Source organism: Peromyscus maniculatus, chromosome 4 (genome assembly GCF_049852395.1).
Source record: "Peromyscus maniculatus bairdii isolate BWxNUB_F1_BW_parent chromosome 4, HU_Pman_BW_mat_3.1, whole genome shotgun sequence".
Taxonomy (NCBI): Eukaryota; Metazoa; Chordata; class Mammalia; order Rodentia; family Cricetidae; genus Peromyscus; species Peromyscus maniculatus.
In genome coordinates, this window is record NC_134855.1 from 23,888,913 (window position 1) to 23,902,968 (window position 14,056).

The 14,056-nt window shown below is 38.8% G+C and overlaps 1 long non-coding RNA gene across 1 annotated transcript; it reads left to right on the forward strand.

Moving 5' to 3' along the window:
- The first annotated feature begins 541 nt into the window (after positions 1 to 541).
- Positions 542 to 12,005, forward strand: LOC143272863 (uncharacterized). Its single transcript, XR_013050471.1, has 4 exons — positions 542 to 4,052; positions 6,924 to 7,036; positions 9,851 to 9,893; positions 10,736 to 12,005. It is a non-coding gene; the product is annotated as an uncharacterized LOC143272863 (long non-coding RNA).
- Positions 12,006 to 14,056: the final 2,051 nt, after the last annotated feature.

Genomic DNA, 14,056 nt, shown 5'->3' on the forward strand with positions numbered 1-14,056 from the left:
GTAGTTAGTCATTAAATTTTTCCTTCTAAGCTCTGCACTTTATCTCAAAGACACTTGTCTGTTAAGTATTAACATATTAAAATATTTTTGTGTGTTTTGTGGACAGGCATCACTGCTACACATTTTTGACCATCACGATAATACAGAAATGTTTGTAAAATTCTCTGTGATCAAGCAGTGGCCATCAGTGTGCTTATGTTCTAAAGCTTGAGGTGGCTGTTGATTGATTTATCAGTTGTCTATGCAATAAGAATTAACTTTAAAAACAACAACACAATACTTTAGGAGTTTTGACCTCTTTTGGGAGATAAGAATTGTTAGACTACACTGTGTCTTCATGTTATTGGTGTTAATATTCTGACCTGCCTTGAAATCCCACCCCTTGGGGCTGTCCTGCATCCTGACGGGTATAAACAAAAGGAAAAAACCCTCCACTTCCTCTCTCTCTTCTACTCTCTCTCTCTCCACTCCCCAGAGGTGTGTACCCCTTGAGCCCCCTCTCTCTTTCTCTTCTCTCCCTCTTTCCTATCTCTCTTTATAATAAACCATTTCCGCACATGAACATGTGGTCAGGTGCTATATTTGACAGGGGCGATCATGTGGTCGGGCAGCACCATCTTAAATAAGGGCAATCACATGGTCAAGCCACCATCTTAAATAAGATCAAAATGGACAGATCATATGACCTCACCACTATCTTTATACTAAGGGTCCTGGGAAGTCACTTCCTGACTCAAGTTATGGGCGGGGCATGTGGCACTGAGCCATCTGGCTGGGATGGAGGTTTAGTCACAGCCTGGTGTTCAGTTCCTCCAAGGTTATTCATGTGGGCAGGGCCTGGAGTATGCACTCTTCTTGGGGCATCAGCAGAACCACATGCAGGTGGTATCGTTATATTAAGATTATAAACTTCAGGTTTTAATATTAATACAATTCCGATACTTTGGGTCACAAACTCAGGATTTTAAATTTTCCTTGGTTATTCTCTCCTTCCCCCCCCCCCAAATAATCTGAACAGAGAAGAAACATATAAAGTGAAGTATTTAAAAGTCAGTCAGAAAGAAATATAGGTGGCCACATCAATCATACATTTCCATTCACACATAGGAACTAGACTTTGTGAAAGGAAGACAGAGAAAAGTTTTTTTAGGAAACATTTACAGTTAATATATTGTAGTTCCGAAGAAATGGAGTAGCAGTGACGCCGGGCGGGAGAGAGGGACTCCCCCAGGCTGTGGCATGGTGCAAGTGGCCGTGGTGAGGGTGGGGGTCTATGCTCCACCTGCCTTGACCCAGCAGTATGAGATTTCTGCCACTCGCCCGCCACCCCTTTCACTTGGCTGCTGGTGGGGCGGGCCCCAGGGCTGCTGTTCCACAAGTCCTCAAACATCTGTAGAGATCTGAGAATATGACATTTAATATCGGGGACTAGGGGGGTCCAGCCCCTCAATAGTCCCCTCCCAGGGTCCAGGAAGAATCTACAACCAGCTGATAATTAATCTTTGATGTGAAGAAATGAATCTATGTACACGAAACTCCTTAGTCCATATACTTTATTATTCTGTGACAGTTACAAGCTTATATTCTGCTCTCATATTTAGGTCATCTTTAGCCTGATTTCTCTCTACACTTGTCTACGATCCCCTCTATGTTCTATCTTAATTCCTTCATCTAGTTCTGCCCCTTCTAGGTTCTCATCCATCTTGTTCTTTCCCATATCATCTCCTCTCCCGTCTCCTTCTCTCTCATCTGGCTCTTCCTCATCTTCCATCTCGTTCCTCTAGTACTCTCCTGTAGCCCTTCAATCTACTTCTTCCCCATCTCAGTTTGTTCCTCTCAAGTTCTTACCCATCTAGTTCTTCCATTCTCTTCTCTCTTCTCTCCTGCCCTGGGAGTCCTGGTATATATACACTTACAAGTAGTATTCCCTTAGCAGTGCAAAACCAGGCTTCCAGGGTCAAATGGAGGGGTGATAAGAATCACACAGGGAGGCAATAACCGTTAATTATCACTTGCAACCCCAAAGGGAAGTGACCAATGGGGAAATGAATTAACTAAAGGCTAAATTCAGGTAATATCTAAGAAGAGGGTTCTTATGTGCTCAACTATAATCTTAAACATGGTTGGTAGAAAGTGTTAAGAATCTATAAGTTGCTAGGTCAATGGGAGAAATAAAACTGTCTTCTTTTTTCCTGTAGCTCCTGTCTGTCCAAGCTATCTGCCATTTTTCTGCAGGGTGGGGGAAAGTGTGCTCAGTCGCTAGGCAACCTGTGTACAGCTAGATGCCTCTGGTGATAGTTAAAGGGAGATCTGGAACTGGTGGTAAGGTTTGGGAAAAGAGGAAGTAAGGCTTAATTGGCACATCTGCCAGGCCTTCTCAAACAGGTAGCCTGGATGCTTAAGTCTGTTCTAGAGAGTACAGAGGTATCTCTGATAAGGTACTTTCCTCCATCCGGTGATGGACCTGACCGGATGCTACCAATAATGATAATTGCAGGGAGGCTTGAACTGGGAGTTCTGGCTGAGCACAGCTGTTAGCACAGAAGGTTATCTAAATATTCCTAGAAGTGGTTAGGTAAGTAGTTAGAGGTCTATAAAGTTAGTAAGGCTGTAAGAAAGGAGGGGTCTGAGCTAAATTGTGTAAAGCTATTACTTAATGTCTACTTGACCTAGGCGGTGTCCCCTTATGGAATTTACCTTAAGTCAGGAGACTCGCCTGTGGGTTGTTATCACTGTTAATCCTCGGAAATTGTGTGACCACCTGGGCGATGTCTCCTTTAGTCCTTGAAAGTGGCTAGGGGAGATATCTGATTCCAGAGAAAGCCTTTCCTGAGGCTGTTCTCCAAATACCTGGAATGTGTATGACCAGAGAGTGATCAGTCCACACTGTTAGTCTTTCTTAGGGAAAAGTCAATTGGGAAATCTATGAAGGCACACATGATTTTCATAACAGGATACAGCTGATCTATAACAAGCCAAGTAACACCAAAAACTCCTTGGGCTTGGCTTCCTCTGGAGGAATTCCCTGATTCCTCCAGGTAGTGACTTTGCCATAACCAGCTGAGTTCTTATGATATTCCTGCGGCCCGCAGCAATTTAATATAATAGCTTTTTATGATAGAGAGACATGTCAGTTCCTGGCAGCATCCTGTATCTCCCCCAAGAAGATGGGTGGCCGCAGAAGAACTTGGAAGCTCATGGCAAGACTGGCCATGCAGCGAGAAGCTGAGATCCTGTCCAGACTGTGAATAAGTAGAACAACGGGGGACCGATTGCCCCATACTGCGAAGTCAAGGTGGGTCAGTCTCCCCAAATTTCTACTCCATAGAAAAAAATCTGTCAGATCTTCTGGGCCTACCAGCTGAACAATTTCTGCCTTTGGGGCGTCTGTCCCCAACGACCAGGGAGAGACTTGGGATTGCTGCCAAGGTAGCTGGAAAGCTGTCTTACTTCTTAAATTTATCCTTCTCAGATCTGACAATGTTTGATGACTAAGGTATCAGTTTAACAGCCCCAATCCCAAGATCATATATATATATATATATATATATATATATATATATATATATATGCTCTCTAATTACAGACAGGTATGCATCATTCACAGACTTCATGGTACAGGATAGACTGGTTTCAGATATAATTCCAGAGGTTCAAAGTTTTAATATTGATAAATGTAGCATTGATAAAGTGATAGGACATTGACTACAAAGAGTTAAGAGTCCTCAAATGGATTTTTAACCCTTTTGCCATGATGTAAATCCATTCCAGCTGTCTTACAGATACCTACAGGCTCCTGGGAAAAGTTTTGCTACTGCATCAAGAAATCTGGTCTGATGAAAGCTAACCATCTCCAGAGCCCATTCTGACTCCACCTATTTTTCGAGCCTATTTTGCAGATTTACTGTTCCAGCCTGACCTCCAGAGAAACAGCAGATGTCATGGCTTCTATACTCCTGATTTGGCGCACCATTTCCCCCCAAGTTCCTGGAACACCACTGCTGCAACCTGCCTCTTCAACTCTCTCAAGGAACGTCCTGAGATCGTCTACTGTGCGTGACTCCCAGTTCCTCCCTCCCTACTTTGGTTTCGGGAATTCAGTGCCCTTGTTTCCCACTTGCTTTTATCAATTCACCTCTTTTTATAATAATCAAAATGGAGGAATGTTAATATTCTGATGTGCCCCTTGAAATCCTGCCCCTTGGGGTCTTCCCTTCTTTTCTCTCTTCCACTCTCTCTCTTCACTTTCATGAGGTGTGCACCCCTCGACCCCTACCTCTCTCTTTCCCATCTTCTTTTCATCTCTCTATTACAATATAACATTTTTGCGTGGATGCAGTGTCTGGCTTGTGAATGTTCACCCACCACCCCACTGCCGCCATGCCCCCATGGTGTGGGTTGCCCTCTAGTCCCCTGTTGCATCTGCTCAGCATGTCAGCATGTTTCCCTGCACACACAGAATACCCTCGGTGTCCCTGGTGCATAATTCATAGCCATTGGTACCTAATGATGAAAAGAAGCTAGAAGGATTTGACTGTTAAGATGGCCTATCTGATGATACCTATTGGTGTACATACTGTGATAGTGTTGACATGACAAAGTTTATTTTACATGTGTTCAGACAGCAACTTCTTCTCTTCTTTTTCTTCTCCTCCTCCTCCTCCTCCTCCTCTTCTTCTTCTTCTTCTTCCTCTCCTCCTCCTCCTCCTCCTCCTCCTCCTCCTCCTTTTCCTCCTTCCTTTTCTTCCACTGTGTAGTCCTAGCTGGGCTAGAACTCACTGTGTAGATCAGCCTGGCCTCAAACTCACAGAAATCTGTCTACATCTTGTCTGACTTGTTTTTTATTTTATTTTATTTATTTATTTATTTATTTTAACATTTTTTTCCTTAGTGATTTATTAATTTTTATTTTATGTGTACTGGTGTTTTGCCTTTATGTATGCCTGTATGAGAATGTTGGATTCCCTGGAATTGGAGTTACAGATAGTTGTGAGCTGCCATGTGGTGCTGGGAATTGAACCCAAGTCCTCTGGAAGAACAGCCAGTGCTTTTAATTGATGAGCCATCTCTTCAGCTTGGCTTGTTTAAAGGTGAAAACTCTAAAATGTCTATGCGTCAGTTAAGGACCTTGTGAAGATGCTGACTATGGTTCAGTGGGTCTGTAGCACAGCGAAAGTTCAAGTATCTAAGACGTTTCCAGAGGCTATGCTTTTGGCACCTGAATAGCACAAGGCACAGTGAAGCACTCTAGTGCTTTGCCTCCTTTTTCTAGATTTTCCCCCTGGAAGTGGTTTTGTTCTGCACATTTTCTTTTCTCTTGGTAAGGTCTGTCCTTTTCTAGACTTTTCTGCCTGTGGTAAGGAGACGAGCTGACTTAAGACACCAAGAGTAGGAGAGAAGCTGTGTTTGTTTGGTATGAACAGAAGCCACAGTCTCCAAGCACCTTAGCAGGAAGCATGGGACACCATCAGATGGCTTCCTCTGATCACATTTTCCCTTCCCCCACTGGCTCAGCTGGGAAGAGAAGCAAGTTTAACTATCATGGTGAGACTAGCAATCCTGGTTTCTTGACTTTGAGTAGTTTGTATTCTAGAAGAGGGAGACAAATGATGAACGTATATAAAATGTATGGCATATCAGATTGGTTGCTCAGTGTTTTGTTGAGGTGGATAAGGCTGAATGTTACTAAATGGAATAGCCAAATATTATCTAAGATGTGATCAACTGACTGGTAAGTGGTGGGTGCTCAAAAGATGTTAATTCTTTAATTCTCTGTCTCATGCCTTCAAGGTGTAGCCTGTATTGCTTCTTCTTTTTCTCCTGCTCTGATGGCTCATGACTATTGTGTCTCCCTGGTTGTAGTTCACAAGTTCAATGGCATTTAGAAATACTCCACTGGGGTCTTACCAGGTGTGGTCTTTACTTTAGTATGACATATAAACTTTCCATCATCAATGACAGATGAAAATCTCCTTGAAGAAGTTCACTTGTTCTGGAAAATAATTCAACAGAAAATTAAATAAAGGTTATACTGATGAAGACAGTCAGGGAAGGATTTCAGTTCCTTCATGGCCCAATGTTACCTGGGGTCCTTAGATTCTTCAAAGTGACAGAGTGAGTTCTGGAAATTCTGGGATGATTGGCTTGTTGGAGTGGATTGCACAGTATCCAGCTCAAGAACTGTTACTTTATTTTTTCAATAAATAAGAAAGCCAATGATATTAAATGTTAATCTGGCATCGTGTCCTGAACAAAAGGCACTTTAGTGTTCTTTCTCATTCTGGACCACTGTTCATGGTGCCGCAGGGAAGCAGGCTTCTGGTTTAAATGAGTGACATGCTGTTATGATCCTCACCATCAGCTCGGGTCCATTAGTATGTATACCTTGGTCTTAAGGGGAGACTCTCTTCCAGTGTTCTGTAATTGTACAGTAAATTAGACTTGTCGCACTTAGATGGGGTTTTCACAGAGTCATCAGCGAGTCACCAAAGAACTTATTCTGAAATCCACTGTAATAGCTATTTGTTTTAGGATTGACTCTTTGCTATTTGAATATGTCTTTCCTTTTGTTTTCATTATAAATGTATTACACACATTTCTGGGTCAAGATTAAAATAATGTCCAACTAACTGAGCTAATTTGGCACCGTGACACACACTATTCTAAAGGGTTTATGCTCTGAGTCTCTTACTCAGGGATTTACAATGGCCAGCTGAAATTCTCTTGACTCTTTGATTTCTTCATCTGTAAACTGGGCAGAGCACGTCACTCCTACAGAGGAGGCTGTGACCATCAATTAGGTATTTGTTTAAATGGCTTTGATAGCTTGAAAGAACGACCTTTTATAAAAACAGGATACATTGTATTTATCCTTGCAGTATTTTCTTGATTCTAATTATAACTTACTTTTTTCTATCTCACAGAAGGAGAACGGAAGAGGGAAAATGCAAGTACAGAAACTGGCTCTTATTTCCATCACAAAAAGATTTTACAAAGCTGTTGGCGAATGTCACACTACTGCCTAGACTGATCCTGGGTGGGTCTAGTATTAACTTACCATGTAAACACAAGATAGTGGATTCCTTCCAAACCTCCCCGACACCAGGGGAAAACTAATAGTTGGTATAGGATTCAATCTATGTAAACTTAAAACTCAGGAGCCATCATGATGAGAGGGCCTTTTGCAGATCTTTTATTTTAATTACATCCTTTCCTAGGCAAGGAAGTGGAGATTTTGAGTTACGGGACATTCCCCAAATTGCAGCGATTGTTCTAATCTCCTTACATTGATTATTATTTTGTATATGGAATGGCTACTGGGTGCTAAAATCATCATTTCCAAAATAGGTAATAAAATTAAAATGAGTCTTAGTGAGCCATGCTGAGATTTTGACATCCCTTGTTGGATAGCAAGGGAATATGATTTATTTGATGTAAGTTTCCTTCCATCTGTGTTATTAGGGTCCTTATATCTTTTAGTATTCTGGGGTTTAGAAGTGGGCACTGGCCAACTTAAATATAATGAACAAAAACACATATGTAAGTAAGCAGGTTGTTGGAGAGATATAAGGTGGCCACTTATATATATATATAAGGAAGAAGACAAACAGCTAGCATTCAGAAAATTCCAGAACAGCAGAACTATGGGGATCCATGTACAGAGCTAAAGGAGAGTCTACTACCAATCCCAGGGCAGACACAGCGCCCAGCTCATGTATCTTGTCATCCCAAGGAAAGCTTCCTATTTTAGAGCCAGAGGCTCTGACTAGACTGTCCAGGAAGATAGTCCTATACCTGAGTCAGATAAAGATGGATGGATAGGAAATGAATGGAACATTTGATGGACAGAGTGCCAAGACTGTCCAGGATGCATATAGAAAGGAAATAATTGCTTGTCCCAAACTAAAACAAACTAACTAATAGCCTTACGCCGCGCCCCCCCCCCAAAAAAAAAAGAAAAAAAAAGAAGAAAGTAAAACACAGGAAAAAAGAGCTTAGTTACCAAAAGAGGGGCCAAGACAGAGGCAGATATGTGCGTGTCCTGAGAGAAATCCACGTGTGCTACTTCCCCTTGTGAAGCGACTGAGAGTCAAATTGACTGGTGGCATGTAGTCTTAGTGCTTATACACTTTTTGCTGCTTTATTTATCAGTTATATTTAGATTTTTGTATCTCATTCAAATCAGCAAGAAATACCACAATAATAATAATCATGGATTATTCAATTGGGTTGCACACAGATTCATTAGCTCATTAATTCACTTTATCATATGGCCATGAGCTTTCTAAAGGAAAACCAGAAATTGATTTATATTAAATACATTACATGACCTGTGGAACTGTGGCTCCTTAGGAGCTTTCTCAGAAAGTGGGCTAAAAATCAATCCCTCTGTCTTACCTTTTCTTACCAGCCTCTCACCTCACTCTTTCCTTCTACATCAGCCTTAATGGGTGAGCAAGTAAAATGGGCCGGTAAAGAACTGGGCTGAAGAAAATGTGTTATCATATTAACAAGTAGCTTACTTGTTTGGCTTACTGAAGCTAGCCATAACTTCAAATAGTAGGGAACCTATCTATTTGGGGATAGATATCGCCTCTTGATTTTAAAAACAAACATTCTGGACAAATGTGGACTAAACAAATAAGAATACTCATTGTGGGAAATAATAAATATGGAAATGCATGCAGCTAGCTTCTTTGCTTAACTTTGTTGGAACATTTTTTCTAAATGTATGACATACAATAAAAATTGAAAAACTGATTTTAGTAAGCTATATCAAATAATTGTATACTTCCATGTTGTCTTGGGCTAAGGGGGTTGGAGGAGAGTTGATATGTGATCAACAGAGGCCAAGTGGCCCTACTAGGAAGAGTGTATTCTGCCTGAATTTAAACATCTGTGATTATGAACTTAAGGACTAAAAATCAGGAAGACCTTTTATGTTAGGGGTAATTTCTGTACCTTCAAATTATCTAAATTCTTAAGATTCTTTGGGGCAACTTTTGGGAGATAAAAAAACTATTTAAAATAATATTCACATATATAGTTTCAGTTTTCTTGAATATGGAATTGTTAAGTCTGAAAGGAAAGTAACAGAATTCTATTTTTGTATAAACAGGTTCAGTGTTTTTATTTGGACTGTTGAGCTCACATACAAGTATGAAACTAATGAGTTTCAAAAATTGCACAAACTTTGTATACTTGATTGTGGATTCTGTTCATGGCCTGCTGATTTTGATTTTATGATTTTCTATTACATTCATGTTCAAAAGGCTTACATCTTTCTCTGTTTTAAAAAATCTTAAAGCCAGCTTCCAGGACACCCCCATCTAGTGAACCAACTCAGTTCAGAAGGAATTCTAGAAGTAATCTTTCTGTCATTGATGTGATCATATTTTGAGCTACTTCAATAGTTTAAGTGTTTCAATGGGCAAGTGAAGTCATCCCAGACACCTGCTTGCCTTGGCAGCTGATACAAGGGTGCCTCAGAGGAAGAAACATGATTTCTTTACTAAAGAATGTTATCTTTTAACAAAATGGTAGTTTGAAGAGCAGGAATATATACATATTTTTAAAAGTAGGTTCAATATATAAGTTCTAAGCAGACAGGTGACTTAAGACAGGCTAAGGAAATGCTTTGATGACCTTTGAACCTGGGGGTATTGGACTATTGACTATTTAAATGTGGTGACATTATTCTTATGAGTAAGCTGATAATTCACCTTACTTTCATGTTAACTGCTTTTCTAGAAATGATTCCATCTTACAAACTGAGCTAAAACTATATATTTTGTTTCATTCTATGTCAAATGCAGTTTCTGAAACTTTCTTTTTATTTTGCATATTCTAGAGTTTTCCCAAGGAAATCCTTTGGATCTAGAAGTTTCTTCTAGGTAATATGAAACCTGGTATCTTAGGTGATACACTCATACATATTCAGCTTAGCTTGTTTAGCCTCCTTGGCCTGGCAGTTCCATAGTCTTTACACTTGGTTGCATCTGATGTGAGTTTGTATAAACCAGATTGTTTCAGTTAATCAGTGAACTCAGTGTTCTACCTGGATTCCAGGAAGAGCTGCCAATGCCACCCCCACGTTTTTAATCAGAGGCAGAGTGGACAAAGGTGCCACGTTTTTCTCACAGACCTATCTCCTGTGAATCTAAGTCTCTTTCTTCGTTCTTTAGGAAGACTATTCTAATTTTCTGGTTTATATTTTCATTATGTTTAGTTTAAAAATCTTTGTGAAGGATTTTTAAAAGACAGATTTTATATTTTATACATATACATTGACCAAGCATGTTGATTAAGAAGGCACATGCCCTCATTTTTGGTCAGTGTTTACGTTCATGGAAATTTAGATATTTTACCAACTATAAAAAAAACTGAAATACCTTGGAGAGACACAGTGATTGCACCAACAATAGTCAAAAGATAGTAACCAGGGCTGGGAGGTAGTCTAGCAGTACAAGACTCTGGGTTTGATCGTAGCTTCACACACGTACACAGAATGCAGTAACCATCTGAACATAAATGACCATTAGAAGTGCTACTCACAGCTTCCTAAACTGTAGGTCACCACTACATGTCAGGTCAGGTAACTGAATGTGGGGGTTGTGGAAATTTCGGAAACAGTAAAAGAGTTCTGAATGTACCAACTTAATATTAATATTAAGTCAAAATGGTGCATAATAAATCCACGGTGTTCCCAGAAACATTGTACCACTCTGTATTTCAGGTCTGTATATTCAGCATGGACACTTCCTACTGCATGCACGTACCATCACACCCCAGGTTACCAAGGACTGAGCACCCAGGCTTATATTCAAGACTCCTGTGTGTTGTCAATTATAGCATCTTTGCTATGTACACAAAGCTTTCTGCATAATGATTTAATTATATTTAATATTTTCCTGCCACTATTCCTTAGTATATAAGTCTCAAATTAGTGCATCTTCAGATTGTGTTGTGTTAGAATATCTGACTTAAAAAATTACTGTTCAATTGGCTGACAAGTTAAAAAATTGCTAAAATGAATTTTAGTTTGGACTTAGGACAGAAATTCCACAATTTCTGAAATGGCCCTAAAATGACCTCTGTCATTGTTACATATTTCTGAGCTGTGGCATTCTAAGCATTGATGATTATAAAATCAAATTATCAGTTTCTGAAAATATTGAAGATGCTGTATGTCCTGCATTATCAAATATTCAGCCAAGATTTAGCTCTTTATGGAAAAGCAAAATAAGCACATCTATCTCATTAATATACAAAATTTTGTTCATATTTAAGATTATGTCATATTTTTAAAGTACATTTCTCTATTATCTATTATAAGTAAGTGTTTGGTTTGTGTACCTGTTATGTATACTAATATATCTCAGAATTTCTTGGGCAAAGGCTGTCACAATGGACCAAATTTAATCCCTTGCCTCTACTACCTAAAACAACCCTTTGACAAAAAAACAAAACAAAACAAAACAAAACCATGGTTCACTCATGCTGGATCCTGCTCAACTGTTTTTCATGTTTAAAAGCAGAAGCACAGAAAATGCTGGACTAAATCTTCCACTATTCCTTACTGGTCATGTGATATTGAAATAGTTATTTCATCAGCTTCCTTATCTGTAACATATTATAATGATGTCTACTTCACAGAAAGATTGAAGTGTTTAGTATATTGCCTGTCTAAAATGAGAGTTCATTAAATGGTATTTTTCTTGTGAGTACATTGAATTTATTATGTTTGTTACTAAATGTATTTCCCTACTTAAAAATTACTTCTTACAGAAATATTTAGTCTGTATTTAGATATCAGTTAAGAGCATGGTAGACATTGGTAACTGTTTTAAAATATTAGGAACCACTCATAAAATAACGTATAAATTCCAGTCAGAAACAATTATCAGTAACACACTTGCAAATTTCATTTATATTTTTTGTAAATACGCTTTGCATTTATTCTAAAAGTATGGCTGATGATGTGTATTTAGCATTTTGTCTTCAAAAACAAAAATTTTAGATCACTAATTTTGTATTACTCAGAATAAGAAGAATGTAACTAATTAACATATTCTCTTTTTGTTGGATATTTAGCTTGTTTGTAATTTTTTTCATTATGAAAAACATTGCCACAAACATCCTTCTACACATTTATTTAAAAGTATAATTAATATTGTATTAAATATATGAATATTTTAAAAGGAATTTCGTATAAGTGCTTTTCTGAAACTTGTAGCAATTTATCTGCACTTCAGTATTTCCTAATAGATTTGTCATCTTCAAATTACAACTTTTAAAAGTTTTGACCTATCTAAGGGGATGGTTGGAGAGCCTGTTCTCCTTGCCTGGGCCCCAGGCTTAGCAAAGCCTCAAAGGAGTTTTTAAACCACAGGCTGATGGGAAACTCAGTACACAGGGCTGCTTTGCATATGTGTATATGTTATTTCCCTGACTAGAATTTCACCAATGAGAGTAGAAATTACTCACTATTCCACTGAATAAAGTATTTATTCTATAATACACATAAAAAGTTTTGACCTGTTAATATCAAAATACAGATGAACAAATTCTTGCCAAGTTCCACCATGTTTAATGCACAACTGACACACCAGGCTGTTGCCACCCACCAACATTTTATATCAGCATGATTAAAAAAAATAGTTTAAAAAAGTGTGGGATAATCCCGGACTTTTAGAGAGTGGTTTCTCATAGCACTCTCGGCGTGAACAAGTTTAAACAAGTCATTTGTTATCCTGGCTAAAGGGATATGCAATCAGGACAGAGTAAAGAGAATAAAGGATTGCTCTAGACAAAGCGTTAGTGAACAAAGGCTTATTCTACCACTTGCTAGGATTTCTGAAAACTGGAGTTAATAGAGAAAACGTTAGTGCCACCTTCTGCTTCTGCTCTCAGTGTTATACAAGTTACCAATATGACCTTAAGTCACTTAATGTCTTCAACTCATTGATATTAGTATCCTAAGTAAAAATGATTTTTGGTTGTAAGTTAATAATGATTATTAATATTAAAATGTGCTATATGTATATGCAGGTGCCTTGGTAACCAAGTTAGATAGACCTGTAAAACTGAATTACTATTGTGGAAGTACTTGACCATCATAGGTCCTTCTGTTGATATTGACTCTGAGGGACAGGTTTACTGTTTTCTTGAATTTCACCTTTTGCAACACAGGGAACATAATATCTGAACCATAAGAATAAAAACTCTTATGAGAATAAACAGTGTCCTAGAATATGTTAGCCGACACTAAGTAACAACTGTGCAGCAGTGTTCTCATTCTCCCTACAATGTTTCTCTTAGATGCACCATCTCCAAATGTAAGCAAGAAGAGATGATGAAGTGGGTTATTCACATTTTCTCGAATATCCTTTGCATGCTCTTCATCTGAACCTATGAATCACTCAGGTTTTGATTCTAATCAGAGTACTAATGCTTTCTTCTGTGAAAAGTTTAATAGAAACCCGCAAATATGAAAGTTTCTCTGTGTCCCACCCAGTCTGCAGCCTCTCAGACCCAAGTAAACACACAGAGGCTTATATTAATTAAAACTGCTTAGCCATTAGCTCAGGCCTACTACTGACTAGCTCTTACACTTAAACTCAGCCCATTTCTGTTTATCTATATGTTGCCATGTGTTCCATGGCTTTACCTGTGTGTCATTACATGCTGCTCCCTGGACGGCGGGCTGGTGTTTTCTGACTCACCTCCTCTTCTCAGAATTTTTCTTGTCTGCTTATCCCGCCTATACTTCCTGCCTGGCTACTGGGCAATCAGCATTTTATTAAACCTGTATATAAAAGCATTTATCCCACAGCACAAATATGCTAGGCATTTCATAAAAAAAGGCCCTGACTCTACACATACAGTTGCTCCCTCAAAGCAGCTTTCATTTTTTTATTCTACATTTGAAGGATAAAAAGTGAGTCTATAAAAACTGTTTATGTTTTAGCAGGAAGCACAGAATTGGTGTACATACTTACTGATTTGTTCTTCATTAATGTACTCACCATTGACTTATATAAAAGTGCTCCTTTTG